A 23,613-nucleotide genomic window follows, 5' to 3' on the forward strand; every position below is an offset into this window, starting at 1 on the left:
AGAAATGACTAATATGAGGGGGCATAATGTTAAGGTGATTAGAGAAAAGTATAGGGTTCTGTCAGAAGTAGTATTTTTTTTAAAAAAAGAAAATGGTGGCTGTATGGAATGCACAGCCTGGGTAGTGATAAGGGTAGATGCATCAGTGAGATTTAAGAGGCTTTTAGATAGACACATGGATGAAAGAAAAATGGACAGCTGTTTGAGAGAGTAGGGATCAATTGATCTCGGAGCAGATTAAAAGTTTGGTGCAACATCATGGGCCAAAATGTCTGCATTGTGCTATATTGCTCTTTGTCTCAGTTCAGTTTAAGCTCCGAGAGGAGTGGTGAGACCTGTGAAGCGAGGTGGAATAAACCCTTTGGAATCATATACCTTTAAGGCCCAGAAAGAAACTATGCGATTTTCAGTTTAATGACAGAGATGGTATCCTATAGATAGATTTGTCTTTCTGCTGGGATGGACTGCTTCAGGTCAATTAAACTTTCAGCAGCATGTCGGGCCCTGCCTATTCCTTACCTCACCACCATTTTGAGGTCAATATTACAAAGCATTAGTGAACCTCATTACAGCTTAAACTTTTCATTCATCTCAAGCATCATGTAAATGTAAAGTTTTCTTTGAATTAATCCATATTTTTCTCTACTTCAGGTGAAAGATGAGAGGACATCGGCGATTCTATGAGAAAGTAATGCTGGGTGTTTTGATTACTCTGGGATTGTTCTTCATGTTCTGGGATAATGACAAACGTCGAGAGACTGATGATGTTGCAGAAACTGTTCATCGCAAAGATCTGCCCAAGGTTGTTACTGCTGATGCAACTAAATCAGTGCTCAAGTCAAAGTGCCACGCGAACAGGACATTGCTGCACCTGCCCTCATTTGATCAACAGAAAGAGCACATAAAAAACTTCTTGATGTATAAACACTGTCGAGAATTTAACATGATTCAAAACGTCCCAGACAAATGCGGTGGTCGAGAAGGATCTCAGAATGTCTTCCTGCTCCTAGTGATCAAATCTGACCCTTTCAACCAGGATCGGCGGGAAGTGGTAAGGAAGACCTGGGGCAGAGAACGCGAATTCAATGGGGTCCTAATTAAGAGAGTCTTTATCTCTGGTGTCTCTCCTGACCAAAAAGAAAGAAGGAAATTGAATCAGCTGTTAGCAATGGAAAACAGAGAGCACAGAGATGTCCTACAATGGGATTTCTTGGATACCTTTTTCAACCTCACCCTCAAACAATACAAGTTGCTGCAGTGGGTCAGTGAATTTTGCCCCAGTGCTAAGTTCATCTTCAATGGAGATGATGATGTTTTTGCCAACACCGATAACATGGTTGATTACTTGCTAGGCATGAAGGTTCACCAACACCTGTTTGTGGGCCATCTCATTTATGGGGTTGGGCCCATTCGCCAGACGTGGAGCAAGTATTGTGTGCCAGAAATAGTGACCACCATCAACTCGTACCCACCATACGTTGGTGGAGGGGGGATACTTATGTCTGTGTATACAGCTCACATCATTTACCACATAGCCCAAGACCTTGAACTATTCCCCATTGATGATGTATTTTTGGGGATGTGTCTGGCCAAGGCTGGACTAGCCGCACGCTCCCATAGCGGATTCAGGACAGCTGGACTCAGGGTTCCTTCAACCCAAGATGACTCTTTCAATCCTTGCTATTACCGTGAGTTGCTGCTAGTGCACCGTTTTCGGCCTTTCGAAATGCTATTGATGTGGGATGCGGTGCATAATGCTAATCTGAAGTGTGCTCGTGCTCCCCAGAAGTCTGCACCCACGAAAAGGACCACATGAGTCATGAGAGAATGTAGCATCTGTTGGAATGTAATGCAGTTTGTAAACATGTGTTAATCAGTTGTTTATGAAATGTAAGAAGGTTAATTCCTAAATTATATTGGAGGATACATTAATTCATAGGGTTGGTGCCTTCCTACATTCCACAAATGTTTGAAAAGCTGTCAGGTGTCATCACTCAGCCTAATTCTTACTGCACCCATAATGACATTACAATATTGACAGGAGCATCACAATTTAAGTCAATTGTAAAGTTATTCCAAGTGAGCAGTCCTTGTTGCATTGCGTGCAGATGGGTTCAGCATGTTCACTTGGGGCATTTGTATAATAAGCCACCAATAAAATTTTTAGTAACAGTTATATCTGTGTATTTTTTCTTGCCGTTTCTTACATGTCCCTTGCAAAATATGAAAGAGACAAATGTGTTTCTTGAACTGGAACTGTGAGGACAACAAAGCATATAGATCTAAAATTGTCTCATGGTTGGAGGAATAGAGAAACTTATGGTCATCACTTCTGTAGTCAAATGTCAGCCTGCATTGTGTCTGTGTAACTACATATCAAATAGAAGCACACACGCAGGAGATGGCTTTAACTGGTGTATTCACATTGCAGAGTGGGAAAGAGATCAATGAACATGTGGGGACAACAGATCAATATGCAAACATAGACGGCAGTCCATATGAAGTGCGAAGGGGAGTGACATTGGATTTGGCAGGTGTCTTGTCTAAGACAATGTACTCGGTTGCCAATGTCATGTTGCTGTCATTGACACGGTCATCACTGAGAGGTAAGTCCGGTAGCTTTGACAAGTGGCCAACCTGGACATCGGAGATCTGGAGAGGAGGGAACTTCAATAAGGCTCATTGTCCGAGGGGCAGCTCACGGCAGTGCAATAGAGCAATCGGTGACCAATCAACTAGTGGCCAAGCGGCATTTGGGATTGATTAGTAAGAGCAAATTAAAGGAAGGTTGGGCAAACCCAGTGGCCGTCGTCTGAGTAGAAACATAGAAAACCTACAGCACAATATGGGCCTCTCGGCCCACAGAGCTGTGCCGAACATGTCCCTACCTTAGAACTACCTAGGCTTTACCCATAGCCCTCTTTTTCTAAGCTCCATGTAACAATCCAGGAGTCTTTTAAAAGACCGTATCGTTTCCGCCTCCACCACCGCCGCCGGCAGCCCATTCCACGCACTCGCCTCTCTCTGTGTAAAAAAAACTTACCCCTGACATCTCCTCTGTACTTACTTCCAAGCACCTTAAACTATGCCCTCTCATGGTAGCTATTTCAGCCCTGGGGAAAGCCTCTGACTGTCCACACGATCAATGCCTCTCATTATCTTGTACACCTCTATCAGGCGACCTCTCATCCTCCATCGCTCCAAGGAGAAGAAGGCCGAGTTCTCGCAACCTATTCTCATAAGGCATGCTCCCCAATTCAGACAACATCCTTGTAAATGTCCTCTGCACCCTTTCTATGGTTTCCATGTCCTTCCTGTAGTGAGGCAACTATAACTGAGCACAGTACTCCAAGTGGGATCCGACCAGGGTCCTATATAGCTGCAACATTGCCTTTCAGCTCTTAAACTCAATCCCACAATTGGTGAAGGCCAATGCACTATATGCCATCTTAACCACAGAGTCAACCTGTGTAGCAGCTTTGTGTGTTCTAGGGACTCGGACCCCAAGATCCCTCTGATCCTCCGCACTGTCAAAAGTGTTGCCTTTAATGCCATATTCTGCCATCATAGCGTAGGGACTGCGGTCTGCAGTCAGGTACTCAGGATCACTCAGCATAATGTTGCACGAACATTATTAGCAAAACACTCCGACACAAGACGGGTTTCATTTTGTTACAGACAGAAATGCCAGTTTGGTACTACAAGTAAACTGCATTTCCACATTGGTGGAGAAGTGTGCTGACACCCCTCGCTATCTGTAAAAACTGTGACGAGATGCTAAGGTGTATTCAATATGGACTGTGCCTTTAAAAAGAGAGAGAGTTGGTGTACACCGATTCAGAGAGAGAGAGCACCGAGCAGCTCGTGAGTCGCCATGGTTACGGAACGGCGGAGCTATATGATGGACAGCTGGCGTTCAGCATGTTTGGGATATATACAAGGTCAGCTAGATTTTCAGACAGACACACAGATACACGGAAGACACTGACAGAAATACAGAAGAAATAGACACTGGATGAACTTTCAGTGCCCACGAAAGGGTGGGTTTTGATCGCAGTGTGGGAAAGGGGTGACCGGTGGAATGTTATCGGTGTGTTTAACCTTTGATAGCTTTACTGCCTGAAGGCGGTACTCTTGTGTGATCACAAAACTTTAACAGGTACTTCGGAAGGCAACGGAAAGATCGACGACATCAGCTTACTTGGAAAACAAATCACCTCTCTCTCTCTCTTCTCAATTCTACTCAATATCACGAACTGAACTTACGTCATTCCTATACCATCGTAAGACTGTATCATTTACCACCTAAGCTGAAGAAGTTTGGGGTTTTATATTTACACACTTACATTTGCATAAACTCTGCTAACCAGTATGATTTATCTGGTTTTATATTACGAGATTACGTGGATACTGATAAGTAGTGTTTTGTTTGTAACAATACCAGACTCCAGGTGTGTTCCATTTATGCTGATTCTTTTAACCCGTTACGGGCATGTAACAAAACCGTTCCAACCCCTACATCACACCGCATTTCTGTAAACCCCTTCGACCCCTACAGCTCTCGTCATCTCTGCAAAACCTCCATCATCCGCCCTTGTGCATACAGACGACAGCAGACCCGAGAAAGATACCGTCGTGTCAGATTGCATGGCTCATTAAACATTGTTGGCCAAAAGGAACTACAGACTGATCAAGGACAGGGGAAGCAGACAAACCAGTTCTCTCTGTATTCCCCCATTTTGTTGGCTATGAACTGATTCTTGCACTGGAATAATTTAATCACAGGAGCTGAATGTGGACACAGGAAGCTTCAGGTAATGATCTGCTAAACCTGAGTCCATTCTCAAACAAGTCGCCATTTGTTATGTGAAGGGTGTGGATTCTGAACTGATCCTTGACTCTGGGACAATCTAATCAGAGCAATAAACCTGAGACCATGCTCAGAAGAGTAGCTACTTGTTAAGACAAGTGTTTCCAACCCATTTTTCCAGCTGGTCCAGAGTCCGCTTCATGCTTCTGTACTCTTCATCACTGTCGACTACACCCGCAATGTTGCTGTCAGCGACAGTGTGTAAATCTACGTGCTTTTAGTAGAAATAATAAAAAATACTTGTTGGTAAATACAGATTATGTGTATCTCATTGATCATTGTTACAGGGGATGAATCTTGTCAAAGTGGCGTCCATCATTAACATTGCCCACTAACAGGACGTGCCCTCTACACAGTGTTACCATCGGGAAGGAGATACAGAAGCCTGAAAGCTCAGGCTCAGCGATTCAGGAACAGCTTTTTTTCCCCGCTGTCACCTGTATCTCAGTTTTGTTTTCTCTATATTTATTTATCCTGTATTTCATTGTACTGCTACCGTAAAGTTAACAATTTCGCGACGTATGTCTGTGATATTAAATCTGTTCTGATTCTTTAAATGTACCTTTCAAACCTTTGATTCTGATGGTGATGCAGGGGGGATGTGTTAGATCGAACTTACATTAGTTGAAAGCCTATCAGAACCTCGTGTATTGTGCTGTAATATTCTATGTTCTGTGTTCGACCGAGCGTACCGTATCTTGCTATAGTTAAGTAAATCGATTAATTATTTAAAGCTACAACGCCTTGCTCTTCCAGACGACTCTCAATGCGTCGGATAATCAAGTGCAGGAGAATTAAAAAAATATTACGCCATAAATATCAGTCCAGACCGCTGGATGATCTCGATAGCTTTGCTTGAAAGGGACTTGCCAAGTATTATGTAATGATGAATTGTCCTCGTTGTTCAGACTACGCTGGTCATGGGATATGAAGGGAAGTAACTGGACAAACAAGAATATTAGCGATAGTCAGAATGGGCCCGTGCGTAGTAGGTCATGTCTAACCAATCTCACAGAGCTTTCCGAGGTCGTTATCAAGAATGGTGTTGAAGGCAAGGCAGTGGATGCCGTCTAACAGGGACTTCAGCCAGGAATTTCTCAAGGTTCCGTATGGGAGGATGTTCGAGAAGGTTCAGTCCTTTGGCTTTCACGATGAGGTAGTAAATTGGATTCGTTGGGGAAGCTAGAGTGTGGTAATGGATGGTTGTCTCTCTGACTGCGGACCTGTGATGAGTGGAGTGTCCCAGGGATCGTTGTTGTGCCCGTTGTTATTTGTAATCTATATCAACTATCTGGATGATAATGTCGTTAACAAGATCAGCAAATTTGCCGATGACAGCAACATTGCGGGTGTAGTCGACAGTGATGAAGAGTACCGGAGCATGAAACGGAATCTGGACCAGCTGGAAAAATGGGTTGAAAACTGTCAGATCGCATTTAACACAGACAAGAGTTAGATTTTGCACTTTGTGCGGACCAGCCAGGGTTGGTCTGACCCAATGAGAAATAGGGCACTGAGGAGTACGACAGGACAAACAAATCTGGGAATGCAGGTCCATAATTCAATGAAAGTTGCGGCGCAGTTAGACAGGGTCGTAAAAAAAGATTTTCGCACATTGGCCTTCATAGACCAAAGTGCTGAGTGCAGGAGTTGTGACGTTACCTTGCTGTTGTTTAAGGCTTTATTGAGGCCTAATTTTGAAAAATGTGTGCGGGAAGGATGAAAATAAGATTAAAATAATGCAGAAAAAAATTATACGGCTAGTGCCGTAACGGACTGAATGTTTTTAATTAAAAGGAAAGATTTCACGTGTTAGCAGTTTATTCCCGAGCGGGTAGAAGACTGAGGGGAGATTTGATAGAGCTATACAACATTATGAGGCGTATAGAGAGTGTAAATGCAAGCGGACTCTCTCCACTGATATCGGGCGAGAATACAACTGACGATCATGGGTGAAGTGTGAAATGTGAAATGTTTAAGGGAAACATGAGGGGAAACTTCTTCTTTCAGAGGGTGGTAAGAGTGTAGACAGAGCTGCCAACACAAATGGTAATTGAGATTCCGAGGCCAACGTTTAAGAGATGATTGGAGAAGTACACGGATGAGAGGGATATGGATGGGCCCGGTCCGGGTGAGGCCGATGGCAGTAGGCAGTTTAAATAATTCCTCACTGACCTGACGGGCTGGAGACCCTGTTTCTCTGCAATGGTTTCCTATGACTGTCTGACTGTGTATCTGGGTTAGAACTTCAGTGTCACACAGCACCGACCAATCTAGAAAGTCGTTGGTACTGTTCGATCCCTCTGTCCTTGCACACACTGAAGTAATTTGGATGGTTATTCTGTATTCTCCAATTGCCTGCGATGATTTTGAAGGGAGGCAAGTGTGAGCCTGATTATTTGCTTTGTCTTCGCTGAGTTTTTAGTTTGTGTAGTTTTGTATGTTTCATTTATTATTGACTTCAGAGAGAGACACGCATTCCACACCGGCCATGTGGATTCAGGGTTAAATGGATCGAAATATAAGCGTATCTACACCCGATATGATAAAACCACGATTCAGAGGTAAATTGGCATTTGGATAAATTGGTGTGTACTTCAATTGGGAATTGGGATTGCCATTTTGGACGGCTGGTTCTTTTAGTGAGCACCAGCAGCTGCAGCTGAACACTTTGAAATTCTGGTTTCTAGTTGTAGGGCTCCATTGGAAAAGATGCTTTGAAGTCGTTGTGGCATTTGCCCTGTAATGTATAAATGACAGGTCAGTTTAGAAAACGCGCTGGTGCAGTCAATCGCTCAGAGATTTGCTGACGTCTTCAGCCCTCATTCCATTAATTATCCAGGTGCTGCTGTGTGATCAGATTAAATGGATTATTTCCTCAGCCCTATTTCTGAGACACTGGTAACTGCAGACTCGCAATAGAGTTGTAAAGTGCAGCAGAATTTCGACTCTGCTTGAGGAACACGGCTGCGCTCTGTCTTCCAGCCAGAATTCACTCTGTCCACTACATCATCTGCCTTCTGTTAGGAAGCCAATACTGAATCAACACAGCCAGGTTTCCCTCGATCCCATGCCTCCTGACTTTCTGAATGAGTCCATTATGGGGAACTGATCAAACTCCTGACCAGAATTAATGCCCCCACATCGACTGTTCGGATTCATCTGTTTGTTTTATTTTCACTTTCAAATAATTCAATCTGACTCATTAAGGACAACATGCCATGTTTTCTCTCCGTAGCCAGACTACGTTTCTCCAAATACTCACAAGTTCCTTCTTCAATAATCCTCTACAGTAGTTTACCCACAACCGATGTAAGACTCGCTGGTCTATAATTCCAAAAACTATCCCTATTATCTTTCGTCAACAAATGAACAACATTTTCCACACTCCAATCATCTAGTTCTACTTCCGTGGCCAGCGAAGACACAAATATCCTGTCCAAAATCGCAGCAATATCCGAGATCGCCTTCCAAAATTACCTGGACTATATCCCTTGCGGCATCGGGGAATCATCTATCATAATGTTTTCCAAATTTCCAGCGCATCCTCTTTTTTAGCGTCGGCATGTTCTAGCATATCTGCCTTTTGCCGCTGTGTTCACATTGATCAATGTATTCAGTCAGGAGCTTCACCGCCTCTTTGGACTCCAGACACAAGTTTTCCTCTTTTACCACTGATCTGCCCACACTCTCTCCAGTCTCCTCCTGTTCTTCACAGTGTAACTGGTCAAGGATTTCTCAAATCCCCCTATAAGTCTTTTAAGTCCATTGTTAAATTCCTTCCTGTATACATTGTGACTCGCTGTAGCCTTACCTGATCCTTTCTTCCTTTTCTGTAAGTATCGTTCTTTCTTCCTCTTGATGTGTTGTTCCAACTTTCTTGTCTCCTAGGGTTACTTTACGCTATCATCCTATCCCTGCGTCACTGAGACAAGCCTATACTGAACCCTGTGTAAGTGCCCCCTAAACAATCCCCACATACCTGTTGCGCAATACCCCGAGTGCATCATTTCCCAATGTACGTTCCTAAGCTCCTGCCAGGTAGCTCCACACATCACAGACCCCCAATTAAATAGATCCCATGATCCCTGTTCCTAACTCTGTGCAAGGTAAATGCTGGGGAGTTTTCCCTGTTGTTCTGAAATGCAGACCCGCGGAAAGATCTGTCACCTGACCCGTTTCCTTTTCTAATATTTGAACTGGTACGGAAAGTTCGCCAGTCAGCCTTTCTTCTTACAGTGACATGAATCCTTCCTGAACACAACTGAGAGTTTATGCCATTCCTAAACATTTTACCTTGGGTCGGTGCCAAAGACTATTAGGGAAGTTGCAGTTGCCCGTGCCAATAACGGCTCATGTCCAGTTTCCGCTTCCCGGTCGGTTCCTCACTGATCCCGTTGCGGGTTTTTTTTGTTGATCTTGTGGGAGGCTGTACAGAATACTCCAAATGGGGAGATGGCGCCCATTGCAAAAGGGAGTACAGAAGCAGTGTTCGTCTCCCAGTCTGTTAACAAACGAACGCTCCACGTTGTCCTCACTTTCTGCAGCTGTGATACTATCCCTGGTTTCCCATTGCACTCCCTTTACACTCTGTTACCCGACCCTGTCTATTTTGAAACATGTAAAACCCAGAAAGCCCTGAAGCCATCTCTGTTCTAGTGACAGTCGAGTATCTGTGATAGTTTGGAACAAACTTCAACCAATGTAACAATCATGCCAACAGCATTGAGCGTTTGTATTGCTACCTACCTGAACTGTATGAGGCAAACAATCTTCCACCAATTTTGCAATTTCCGGATGACCAGGATGAATTTAGGATGAATTTATGACAAATTTGCCAAATCTGTTCATTGTAAAAGGACTTTATTTGAAAGCTCCGCTGAATTACAATTAGACACGGGCGTTATCTACTCAAAAGGCCATTTAATGTAAACACATACTTCATTCCATTCCTCAGCTCTTCTCTGAATTTCCTCTGTGTCAGTGTATAGATACAAGTATTGGTACAAATGCTGAGAAATTGTAACATGAACCCAAGTTGTTGGAGGATGTATACCGGGGAACTCAAATATCTGTCCTGGTAAAAATAGTTTTGTGTTTGCCATTTCAGGGAATGGGCTACAGAGGGCATCCAAAATAATATGAAATTAGCTGATATAGAAAACAGCAAAATCATCGATTTTCTGCGTTTTTCCACCTCGGCATCTTTCTGATTGTCGCCGCTGTGCCGAAGCTTTCTGCGGACTCTATTTGCGACGACGATATGCCTTACGGTTAACCCGTTAAACACCAGGATTAAGCCGATTGGTATCAATGGTGTTAAAATACTGTCCAGTAACGTGTACCCTCTCCACACGGGTGAAGTAGCGTATTCATGTGTGCGGATGCACCGCCACGGCATGTTGTCAATGATGACGTAAGGTTCAAGGGCAAAGTAAATCGGGACACATTTCCCGCAGCTCACTATAACCACGGTCACCATAACAACCCTTGCTGTTCTCTCGGTGCAGTATTGCTCCCGCAACTTTCGGCAACATATTGCGACGAAGCGATCGAAGGTAAAACTGACCGTAAACCAAACAGAACAGTCCTGCGTCACAACCTTAAATACAAGTGTCAGAGCGCATACAGGAGTGATAAGCAGGAATCTAGAATAAATGTAGATATTGTTGGTCTGTTCCACTAAAGCAGCAACAATAACCACCATCAGATCCGCTGTTGCCATTCCAACCAGGTAACGGGTGATGCATTTGGAGAGTCCGCACTTGCCCCGAGAAAGGATCACAATCGCCGTTAAATTAACTAGAAGAAATTTGGAAACCAAATAAAAATATGGTCAGCAGCAACTCTCTGAATGCCCCCTTTCTACCGATGCTGTGCAGGGTATGGTCTGTTTGGAAGTGGAAAGCAAGGGTCCAGTGTGTGCGGTCTCGGTCGCTGCACTCCGGCTGGAGGACAATGACAGATGTGAGTGTCAGTGGATTGGCGACCTTCCCACAGTTTAGAGCAAAGAATCTGTGATCCACGACTCAAGGGCCGGTGAATGGAAGATCGTAAACAACCCATTTCCATTATTAGGGGCGAAACAGTTGAAGGGATTGCTTGTAGTGGAGACAAACTGGAATCAAAAGATACAAAACACAATTTATCATTTACTAACTTACAGAGGAACAGACCTAAGTCTCGAAAATAGACTGGACCGTCATTTAAATAAGCTGCCACGTTGTTATAAGGTGGAAGTGTCTGCATGCATAGAGACTCGAACCTAGAAAAGCAGAGATCAGCATCACTGCAGAAAGCCTAGCGAGGTGAAATTATGAAACAACGACAATATCGGCACCAATGTAATTGACAAAAGAAGAAAACCCTGCGATCAAAGTATGGAAAATGGAAATAAAACCATTAGATGCCTGAATCCTCCATTCCGGAAACACATTTCAGCCGACAATAGCATATGTGCTCAGTAACGGTGCGGATACCGCAGCAGAGTAACGACGGCACCATACATAAAGTGACCAGCTGCGGCATCTTACCGGGGACACCAACCGCTACAAGTGTGGGATAGAAAATGGCCGCGATGTAATAAATCGTCGAATATCCCATATTCCGTCAGAAGCAGCGTTCAGTTGTACGGAACGTTTCAGCTGCTCAGGTGGACTGGTGATCGGTTTAGCAGACTTTTATTGAGGAGAGAGCAATTCCACTGAGGCAATTAGCGTGGCTATCAAGTCAGGGACATTAGTGACAACCAACTGCACAAGCACTTACGTTAAACTATTTTCACTCACTGCTCCCGTGTCATTAATTTGACTCCTCAAGGAGTATTGCAACCTATGTACTTTAAAACAAAATATGATGTGAATTTTCCATGTTATTTTCCATGATACCTGGCTTCAGCTATTTAAATAGGATATATTTTTTTTAAATATCTGTGTTGCTTTTAAAGTAGGCATGCATATTGAACTCGATTTATTTTGTGACATTTGACGCAGCGCTTTCGCTTCTGAAATTGAGGGAAGGAGTTTGTTCTGGCGGGTGAAATGGAGAACACTTCTTTATTAAAGGGGAAAATTCATTCATTCTTTTCTTTCGTTTGTTCCAGACTTTCCGAGAGGTGTGAGTGATGGAAAAAACAATGACAGCTGACATGTGCTCCAGTAACACTGCACTTATTCCTCCAGACAATTTAAAAGATCCAAAGCGATATTCCAGAGACCTGTGATCAAAAAGGGAACGTGTCTTTAGAAAATCAGCGAGGGCTGTGGAAAGATTGAAGAACAATGATTTCCAGCGCACACATGGGCCGTTTGGCAGGAACCTGACCTCTGCCGGTGAATGACTTGACCACTCCACTCTTGACGTGTCATGCAGTCTATTTAAATTTAAAGATATTCTTAAATCTGCCACAATTCTACCAGTATTTCTCCATTCATTCTCAGTTTGAACAAATATAGTCAGTAAAATCTATGCACAATCAAAATTCTCAGGCTGTTGTATTATTTGCCATGAAGTTGTATTTTCTTTCTCCTGATTTACTGTCAGGTATATTGCCTTTCGAGCGTCACTATGGGCATGTGCAGAACAACGGATGTGTTCAAGCTCACCTGTCAATCACACTTCCTTCTGCTCCTGCAGTGCTCCGCTCCGTGCCGATTGTGGTACTCGTACCGATGAGCGGCTCTCGGCTTATTGGAGAGAGTCTCACCACTCTGTTTTCATTGTGGAACTCGTACTAACGAGCGGCCCTCTGTTGACTCGAGAAAGTATCACCTCTGCCTTCAAATTCATCCTTCCAAAGTGAATCACTCCGTAACGTTCCGGGTTGAACTCCATCTGTAACTTTTCAGCGCTGCTCCGCGTCCTGTCACTGTCCTCTTGTAAACTCTGACTACCTTCTACACTATCCATAATTCCACCAACTTCCACATCATTGCAAATACAATAACCCACCATTCCACTTCCTTACTCATATCACTTTTAAAGCAGATAAATCCGAGGGTCTCAGAACAGATCTCTGCAGGACACCACTGGCACCGACATCCAGGGGGAAAACGCACCATCCACAACTATCCTCTGCCTTCGTGGGCGTCAGTCCTGAATCCACCAGCCACGTTTCTCAGGATACCAAGCCTTCTGACGCTCTGAAAGGTCCTACCATGAATAACCGTAAATTTAACCATCACATCCTTACAAATTGAACCAGGCTCGTAAGACATGATTTGCCCCTCACAAAGCCACACTGATTCTCCCAAATCAGTTATTGCTTCTGGAAATTCTCGTAAATCCTGTTTCTAAGAATGTTCTCCAATAATTTGCCCGTCACTGAACTAGGACTCACCGCTTTCCGCAGTCTCCCAGGGTTTCTCCCGACCACACAAGAGGACTTATCTATCCTATGTATTTTTTTTTAAGTTCCAGTACATCCTCTCTCTTAACCTCGGAATGCTGTCGCACATCGGCCTGTTTAACGCTCTCCTCACAAGTTTCCCTGTCACTGGTAAATACTGAACTAAATTCTTTACTCAGGACTTGCCCTTCTTCTCCCGAACTCAGGGGCTTGTTTCATCTTCTATCCCCGACCGGTCCTACACTCATTCCAGTCATCGTTTTTTTCACATACATCTAGAATGGCTTGGGGTTTTCTTTAAAGCCACTGCAGACCTTCTGTAGACGTTTCTAGTGATCCTAATTTTATCCTCCAGTTTGTCCCCGGCTACTTTATAAATCTACGGTCATGTCTGATCCTTGCTTTCTAATCCTGAGCTCAGCTTCCTGAAGCTTCTCTCTTCCTCTTGTCCAGATGTTTCACATCTCTTGTCAGCCATGGTTCCTTCACCCTACCGTCCTTTCCCTGTCTGAATGGGGCAAACCTATCCAGAACCCCGTGTAAGTGCAGCGTCAAATACCTTCACATTTCCATTGTGTATTTCCCAGGACATATCCGTTCCTGATTTATGCTTCGATGTTCCAACTTAATATCATTCTAATTCAACTGACACCGTTAATTACTTCGGGAACAGACACAGGGCTGTGGGACGCAAGCGGGTAGAGTGATTAATTTGGGCCCTGATACGCGGTTGTGGGCAGAGTTTGGGGCAATGGGATGGGTATGGGGAATAACACGAGATTGTCGGGACACAACGGCGCATTGAGATTACTTGGTGACTGACGTGGGCCTATGTGATTAGTGTATGTAACCCTTTTACAAAAGGAGTGTGCTGGATCCCTTGTAATCTGCCTATCGACACAACCGATCGACAGACGGCTCAATAGCCACTGTCTACACACCGTCCCTACACATCTGGAGAAGAAGGATGCTTATGTCAGAATGCTATTCTTGAACTACAGTTCAGTATTCAACACCATCATTCCCCCAAGGCTCTACAGGATGCTCAGAGATCTCGGCCTTGCCTTTCAGAAAGGTTGTAAGAATGCGCTCCCACACTTCCACCCCTCTGACTTTCAACACAGGAGCCCCTGAGGTCCATGTACTGAGGCCCCTCCTTTACTCCCTGTACACCCATGACTGTATCGCCACCCACAGCTCCAATCTGTTAATTTAATTTGCCGACGACACTACATTGATTGGCCTAATATCAAAAAATAACGAAGTGGCCTACAGAGAAGAAATTATCTCCCTGACGAAATGGTGTCAAGTAAACAATCTTTCCCTCAATGTCGCAAAAACAAAGGAACTGGTTATTGATTACAGGGGGAATGGAGATGGGCGAACCCCTGTTGACATCAATGGATCTGGGGTTGAGATGGTAAACAGCTTTAAATTCCTGCCATGCACATCACCGAGTACCTCACGTGGCCTTTACAGACCAACAGCGCCTCTTTCACCTCAGACTGTTGAGGAAGTTGGTATGGCCCCGAAATCCTAAGCGAGCAGTAGCACCACACTCTCCGGGGAGCGAAGCCCCACCAGCTACGAATGCGGCGGACTGGAAGTGGGAGAGTGTCCCGCCCCCTCCTGCATTTAACAGATTCTGGAGTGGTGGTGCGTTGTTCTACTGTGCAGCGACACCTGCACAAATATGTCCTTCGTGGAAGTGTAGTTAGAAGAAAACTTTTCCTGCATCCTCACCACAAAATTCAGCATCAGAAGTTTGTAAAGGAACATCTAAACAATCTTGAAGCATTTTGGAAACAAGTCCTGTGGACTGATGAAGTTAAAGTAGATTTTTTTTGGCCTCAATGAGCAAAGGTTTGTTTGGAGACAAAAAGGTGCAGAATTTCATGAGCATGGGGGTGGATCGATCATGCTTTAGGCTTGTGTTGCAGGCAGTGTCATGGGAAACATTTCACTGTTGGAAGGAAGAATGAATTCAATTAAATACCAGCAAATTCTGGAAGCAAACATTACGCCGTCTGTAAAAAAGCTGAAGATGAAAAGAGGATGGCTTCTACAACAGGATAATGATCCTATGCCCACCTCAAAATCCACAATGGACTACCTCAAGAGGCGCAAGCTGAAGGTGTTGCCATGGTCATCACAATCCCCCGACCTAAACATCATCGAACATCTGTGGCTAGACTTCAAAAGAGCAACGCGACCCAAGAATCTCACAGAACTAGAAGCCTTTTGCAAGGAGGAATGGGCGAAATTCCATCAACCGAGACGCTGTCTGCAGAAAACGTCTACAAGCTGTGATACTTGACAAAAGGGTATTACTAAGTACTGCCATGCAGGGTGCCCAAACTTTTGTTTCGGGCCCTTTTCCCTTTTTTATTATTTTGAAACTGTAAAAGATGAAAATAAAATGTAATCTTTCTTAAGATATTAAAGAAATGTGTAATCTTTAACATTATGCCTTTTGGAAATCAGGTCAGCTTCTGCTCGCTTAGATATTCACAGTAAAATAAATTTTGACTAGGGGTGTCCAAACTTTTGCACGCCACTGTATATAGAAGAAACTGAGAGTGAAGGCAAGTGGGGCGAGAGGAGTAAGACAGGGGAAAGGGGAAGGTGAGGATGGAGGAAAGAGGCTGAGGGAGAGGGGGTGTGCTGAACGATTAGAGAGGGGTGAGAGAATGGTGAGGGTGAGGAAGAAGGGAGGGACGAAGCAATAGATTGCGCTGTGGAGAGGCGAGGGAGGAAGATGCTCGGGGAGCTGCTCACATTCAGACACGGTGTTGGGGGAGTTCCATTCCTTCTGTGGTAATATAGGACCGGGTGGTTAACACGAAAATATCGAAAACACACAATAAAAGACGAACAAAGTCAAGACGATGAAGGCAGAAATTAAGATAAACGAAAAATTATTCAATAAATTACAGAATCCTGAAACAGTTTAACTCAAGCTGATTACTCACATAGGCACAATCAAGTGGCAGGCATAATCACCAAAATCATGCTTTAAAATGTAAACTCATGAAAGAGACGATCCATTACTCTAAATCGTTTCAACCCAGAGTTACTGCACAACAATAATTACACCTACGCAGCAATATTTATGTAAGTCTCCAGAAAGCTACAATAATAAATATCACTATAATAGTAGGAAAGTTCCCAGCAATTGAAAAATGAGTTTTACCAGTCTTAGCTGTGAGAAAAAAAAATGAAAAATTATGAACAGACATGTGTTTGTACTGGAGTAAATTCAGAGGAGATTCAGCATGTATTTTACTCAGATGGATATTTGGAAAACTGCCAAACTCGACAGTTACAATTCGGGTCTGTGTCCAGGTGGATGTTGTCTGCTCATCGCGTGTTGACGGATCCGATGTTGGGTGCAAACAGCTAAATCTCATTGCGGTGCTGCCCACTCACTGCGAGCTCGACCCAGTCCCGATCTGACCGTCGGGGTGCTCACTGTGAATTCCGTCCGCTCTCCTTGTGACGGCCATATTTCCAGCAGCTGCTCCGTTTCCTCTCCGTCTTCGAGAAGCACCGGTTTTGTCCGTCACTAGAGCGCTGAGTATTTACACCGTAGGGCGGTATTTATTATTCAACGTGGGTCGGCGATGATGACAGCGGGGTTATGGTCAAAAATAAAAAATAAGATGCAGGATGAATTTAATCACTGGTCGGAGGTGAAGGTCGCAGGGTGCGGGCGCCGAGGGGTCTGATCTCATGATGTGTCTCGGTCGGGCTGCAAACCAGTTTTATTCTCCCCGCTGCCACGTTCTCCAATGACCGCCGGTTTTGCACTGTCAAGGAGAAGAAATACCTCCTCCCACCACTGAGCAGAATGTAGACATTTTATTTATTAATTAGTTGACGTGACCGGATATCTCGCTGCGCTGGGGAGCTGCTCTCTGAAATTAGACTGAGTTACCCCATAAATAAACGTGTTTATGTAGCAAGTTAATACCATCAGCATGTATCCGGAGTGTTCAACATTTTCCAAGCCTTGGAGGGAGTCCGAGCAAAACCGGACGTGGGGGAGGCAATGACGGGAGAATGAGAGCACAGTGGACAGTGGAGTGGAGACACACGGGGAAGAGAGAGATGGGTAGAGAAACTGAGATAAACACGAGAGACCGACGGAAGATCAGCGAGGGAAGAGACGGCGAACGAACTAGAGACGTGAGGGACAGGTAGGGGAGAGAGAGAGAGAGAAAGAGAGAGAGAGAGAGAGAGAGAGAGAGAGAGAGAGAGAGAGAGAGAGAGAGAGAGAGAGAGAGAGAGAGAGAGAGAGAGAGAGAGAGAGAGAGAGAGAGAGAGAGAGAGAGAGAGAGAGAGAGAATGCGGACGAAAGTGTGGAATAAGAGCCCCTGCGAGCAGAGAGACTGGAGTCAAGCAAGAGACCGGGACGAAGAAAGAGACGGGGAGGGCGAGGTAGACGTGGGGAAGACAGACTGGACAGAGAGAAAATGGGGGACTTGAGAGGGGATGAGTGAGAAAGAGAATAGCAGGGAGATAGTCCGGAGGAGAGAGACACTGGGTGGGAGTGGGTAGGATGGGAGACTGGGAGACAGAGTCCCTGGTTGGGGAGAGATAGCGGGATTGGAAAGCGACAGTGATTGGCGAGACAGAGACTGTGGGAGACGGGAGTGATAATGGGGGATAAAGGGAGACTGGAGAATGTGCAGAGACGAGGGGTAGAGAGTCTGGGGAGCAGAGAAGGGCGGGGGAGAGGGACGTAGGAGAGAAGACAGTTGAGCGGGAGACGGAACCGATGGCGTATGGGAGGAAAACGGCGGGGGGCGGGAGAAACTGCGGGTGAGAGCTGGAGGAGAAAGTGGACCGGTATGAGAGAGAAACAGGGAGACAGTGTGCGGAGAGAATGGGGAGAGAGACGGAGAGAACTTGGGGAAGAGATAGACTGGGTGGAGATGGACTGGAGAGAGAGAGTGTGGCGAGTGACTGAGGGCGAGAGACTGGGGAGAGACAGAATCGGTAGATAGAGACTGGTGAGAGAGTGATTCGATAACAGAGAGACTGGCGAGGGCGATTAGGGGTGAAACATTGGGAGAGAGGGAGAAAGAGACCAGGGATAGAGACTTCTGGCATAGAGATTGAGCGGACCAGTCTGGGAGAAATAGACTGCACAAGATAGGCTGATTGGAGAGAGATTGGAGAGGGAGCCTGGGAGATAGACTGGAAGAAGAGAGACTGGGGAGGGACATGGACAGGGGAAGGAGAGACTGGGGAGGGGCATGGACAGGGGAAAGAGAGACTGGGGAGAGAAACGGTGAGAGAGAGAGAGTTTGTGAGAGAGAGAGAGAGAGTAGGGAATGAGAAAGGGTGAGTCAAATACAGGAGTGGGAGAGAGTGAAAGGTAGAGAAAGAAATGGAATAAGAGAGAATAGGGCAGGGAGAGGCTTGGCGAGAGAGACGATGGAGACAGAGCCGAGTGGAAATGGAATGACAGGGTCGGAGACTGAGGAGAGGGAAGGGCGGGGTAAAGAGGGTAGAGGTAAGAGAAAATGGGAGACACCACTTCGGAGGCGAGATAGTGACTGGAGGATGAGACGGAGAGCGAGAAACAGCGGCAGAGAAAGAGACGGGGGAGAGAGTGTGGCCGGACAGAGTATGTGGGGCAGATAGAAGAGGGAGGGGAGAGAGAGGGAGCGCCATGAGGAAGAAAGACTGGAGCGGAACGGCTCTGAGAGAGAGAGAATGGAGTGCCGAGGAGAGATACTGGGTGTAGAAGGAGTGAGAGATGGGACGCGAGGAAGATGAGGCAGAAAGAAACCGAGGGGGAGAGGTAGAACCAGACCAGGAGGAGGATTGCTTGGATGAGTCGAGGGATCTCGGTTGGGAAAAATGATTTGGAGTGGGAAGAGAAGTCTGAGTGACGAGGGAGATGGGTAGAGACCCGGAACAGAGATTATCATCAACACCATCAGTTATTGTTGTTGTTTGTAGTAGTATAAACATGAGATTGTGCTGGAGTGAATGCAATGGAGATTTAATGTGCAGTTTGCTCGAATGTTTTGTTTTAGAAATCAGGAAGTGTAACTCATTCCTTCCTTAATGCAGAGAGAACACTAGGATTATCCATAGAAATTTGTACCATTGTGAACACAATGCACGAATTTTCTGGAGCTGTTTTATTTTTTTTGCATAACAAGTTTATCTAATACGAAGGGGAAGTGTAAAGTTTACTGCAAATCTCGGCTGTTTGTTTTCTTTTTCCTGTCATTTCCAAGCAGAAGACAAAACTATCAAATGAGTTGCATTCCTGCCGATTTGATCCTGAATATGCACAGATCCTGACCCGCTCTGTTATTACCCAAAGGGAAGCGGTGGACACTAAAGAGGGAATACAGTGAAAAGATAAAAAATAAAAGTTAGGATGAGTTTAATTTTTGGTCGGAGGTGGAGGTCGCGGATCCTAGATCCGTACCTCAGGGAGCGCGAAGCGCAGAAACAAATATCGCTGTGATGACTGAACACTCCAGTATTAATTGTCTGGTGACAATAAAGCAAAGTATAAACTATAGATTCCGAAGGGTCTGTTCCCGTGTTGTGTGTCTCTCCCTTTTATTTTCACCGCTGTCGCGTTCACCGGGTGACCGCCAGAAAACCTGGAACCTGGAAGAGCCTATCCCTCTCCAGTTACTTTTTTTTGTTTGTTTGTTTTTTAACGAGGTCGTCTTGCTAGCTCGACACTCAACCCAGGCATTTCTGGAGAGCGTGCAAGGTAGCCGGCAGGATTCGAACCGCAACTTTTTGCCCCGACGTCCAGCGCTGATGCCAGTATGCCACCAGCCGGCATAGATCTGTAGTATCAGAAGAATTTAGATTTTTTGTTTATTAATTAGTTGAATAATTGATGCGAGCGGATATTTCGCTGCGCTGATGAACTGCTCTCTGAACTTGGACTGAGTTACCACATAAATAAACGTGTTTGTGCAGCAACTTAATATCATCAGCATGTATCCGAAGTGTAGAAATATGTACTCCGATTCGTTGTAATTCTTTGGATCCAGTTCGGCAATAAGGTAATAAAGGAATTCGGCAATATTCACCGACCACAGGATGATGAAGCTTCCGGAGATGGTGAGAAGTAAGATCACAGACCTCCTCCTGCTCTCCATCTCCGGGTCACTGCGGTTCTCCGCCTTGTTCTGACCCCTCAGCCCCTTACGGACGCGACTAGTCACTAAAATGTGTCTGACTGTCAGAGCGTTGAGCAGTAGTATTAACACGAACGGGAGTAATGGCGTTAGAACGGTAGTAAGCCAGTCATATCCCAACCACCCGGGATCCGTATAGGTGCCGGGCTTTGGAATACAGTCACAAGGTGTATTGTCAATGACTTTCGCAGGATGGTATGTAAAGAATCTGGGCACACTATTAAAAAAGAGCAGAACGCCGGTTGTTCCCAGAACAACAGCCACAGTTTTCCCGGTGCAATACTTTGCTTTCAGCTTCTGGCAACAGATGGCGACAAACCGATCAAACGTAAAAGTGACGGTGAACCAGACAGAACAGTCAGTGGCTGAAAATCCCAGGACAGAGATCACACTGCATACGGGGGTGATATCCAGGAAAGTCCCGGGGAAGTAATAATAACTGATCTGCCACAAAAGGACCCGAAAGATAATGGTTAGTAGATCCGCCGTTGCCTTGGCCACCAGGTAGCGAGTGGTGCAGGTGGAGAGACCGCACTTTCCCCGGGACAGGATCGTAATCGCCACTAAGTTCACTGGGGGGGGAAAGCAGAAAGATAGAATGAATTACAGTCTCGCCGCTCCGTGGGTCTCAGGGCCGGGATAAACTGGAAATTGAGAACAATCAGACTTTGCAGAGAACTCATTTCTGGAGGTTGACAAGTGCAAAGCGGGAGTGAACGATACCTGAAGCGCGTGAATGCTGGGTGAACGGGTACAGAACGCGGGACTGGAAGAGAAACGCTGTTACAGAAGGAGGAATTGTCAACTGATGGCCAAAGGCGCTATGGAAAAATCAATATAAATTTCACACCAGAAGGTTCTCGACTAGCGTGTGAGGCCTGGATACCTCGGCAACTATCTCAGCGATGCTGCTTACCGAGTTCCCGTCACTTATGTTCTGGCAAACTCCATATAGATCGCAGGCCTGCTCCCTCCGTCTTTGTCCACTTCCAAAGTTCGTTGTTGAAAACAATTTTATTTCATCACAGTTGCATGTCTTATTCTCGCTTCTTTTGTATTCTGCAACGACTTCCCTTCGTGGCTCCTTCATGCTGTGTCAATGGATCTTAACAGAAAGTTTCAGTGTTCGCTTTTAAAGATTTTGCCTGGCCCGCTGAACTTTGAGATATTTTGAACGTTATTGATTAAACCATCTAATTCTCAAAGGGAAGTGAATGTAGATACTTCAAAACATTTGTCACTTTTAGGGGTTGCTCCGAAACCCTGCAGCATTTTGCTAAATGCTTCCGTGCTTTTTTTTCGAGAGCGGAGTATCGCCTTTACCCGGTCTGACCTGTCACGGACACTGCCGGGTTGACACTTTCTTCTTGCTTCACTTGACGGATAACAGAGCGTGGAAACAATCCCCGGTACACTAAAACGCACACAGACCCGATATGAATTTTGAAAGCTCCCGATGTTTCGGATTCTCACTCGGAAGTGATGTCTACGGCTCTCCGCTGAATGTCACTGGGGTTTCGCTGCCCGCTTTCCCTTCGAGCTCGCAGCAGTTTCTGAAAACACCGCGCAATACCTTAAATTTTAATTTCAACCATGTATCACCACTGAGACGGATAAAACTAAGTAACCGGTAAAGGTGCCGGGCGCAGCGAATGACGGGAGTTTACTTCGACAGCGGCTTTGCATTGATAAATGAAAACTAGACGTACGAAAAGGTTGGATGAACTCAGCAGGTCGGGCAGCATCCGTTGAAAGAAGCAGTCAACGTTTCGGGTCGAGACCCTTCGTCAGGACCAGAAACGTTGACTGCTCCTTTCAACGGATGCTGCCCGACCTGCTGAGTTCATCCAGCTTTTTTGTACGTCTTGATTTGACCACAGCATCTGCAGTGCACTTTGCGTTTGATAAATCAAAACTGCCTGCTATGTTTCCACAAAATGAGTCCATCTCACCGAACTTCCTCTCCACATCTGTGTCAGCAGTCGGTTCATTTTCAGCTGACACCTCGGATTAATCTGCAAGGGAGCTTCTGAAAAAAGCACAGAGTTTTGACACAATGTTTGCACCGATACAGCGGCGTCACAACGCTGTCGGTAACTGAACGAGACCACAGACCGCGCACATAGGACTGCAAATGATAGTTCGCAGATATTCTTACCAGGAACACCGATAACGGCAATGGTCAAGTAATATGTCTTTCTCACGAGGTAGAATATTTCAAGCATGCTGTGTGAGATTCAGCCTGTCTTCCAGCTGCCTGCGATCTCACTGAAGAAACTCTGAGCTGATGAATCTCCACGGTCATTCATTTATACTCGCTCCGGCACACTGAATATTCAATACTACACAAGGCTGACGTGTCTTCCAACAACTGGGATAAAAGTAAACAAGATGTCATTCGATTACAATCCCAATTGTGATGAGGCATGGATAACTTGACAGGAAATTACAAAATCTCCAGGATGAAGAAATGACGATGCGAGCTGTCAGCGAATGTTGTTGTGAAACACCCTCAGGATCGCCTCTCGGTTTCATGATTGTTATTGTTGATCTTGTCCATTGCTTGGCTCCGTGGACTTTGTCATCACAGACCGATGCTCTACTGTTCATCACCTGTTCTGTTTGAGTGGCAATAAAACACATCAAAAAGAATATGCTGTTTGTGTGCTCCTGTAATAGAGTCTTAAACCAATGAAGTGCCCACGCCTACTATAGGACATAGGAGGAGAATAAGGCCATTCAGCCCATCGAATGTGCTCTACCATTCGATTCTGGCTAATTCTGGATCCCTCTCAACCCCATACACCTATCTTTTCGCCATATTATTTAATACCCTGACCAATCAGGAATCTCTCAACTTGTGCTTTAAAAATACCCACAGACCTGGCCTCTAACGAGGGGTGTGACAATCATTACTCTCTGGCTAATGAAATATATCCTCCTTACTGCTGTTCTAGAAGATCGCCCCCTCAATTCTGAGGCTGTGCCCGCTACTTCTGGAAATCCCCACCATAGGGAACTCCTCTCCACATCCACCGTGTCTGGTCCTGTCTGCATTCGGTAGGTTTAAATGTGTGGTACGTTCTGCCTGCCGTCATCCTTGCTCTCGATGCTTGTTAAACAGGAGGAAACCTGCTCACGCATGTAAGAAAAAATCTGCAGCAAAATGTCCATTGCTATCCTGTGATCGGCAGAAGTTCGCGGAAATA

General features: G+C 45.3%; 1 pseudogene; it reads left to right on the forward strand.

Annotated features, from left to right (window-relative positions):
- The first annotated feature begins 658 nt into the window (after positions 1-658).
- Positions 659-1,816, forward strand: LOC140720584 (N-acetyllactosaminide beta-1,3-N-acetylglucosaminyltransferase 3 pseudogene; annotated as a pseudogene).
- Positions 1,817-23,613: the final 21,797 nt, after the last annotated feature.

Source organism: Hemitrygon akajei, unplaced genomic scaffold (genome assembly GCF_048418815.1).
Source record: "Hemitrygon akajei unplaced genomic scaffold, sHemAka1.3 Scf000045, whole genome shotgun sequence".
NCBI classification, from domain to species: domain Eukaryota; kingdom Metazoa; phylum Chordata; class Chondrichthyes; order Myliobatiformes; family Dasyatidae; genus Hemitrygon; species Hemitrygon akajei.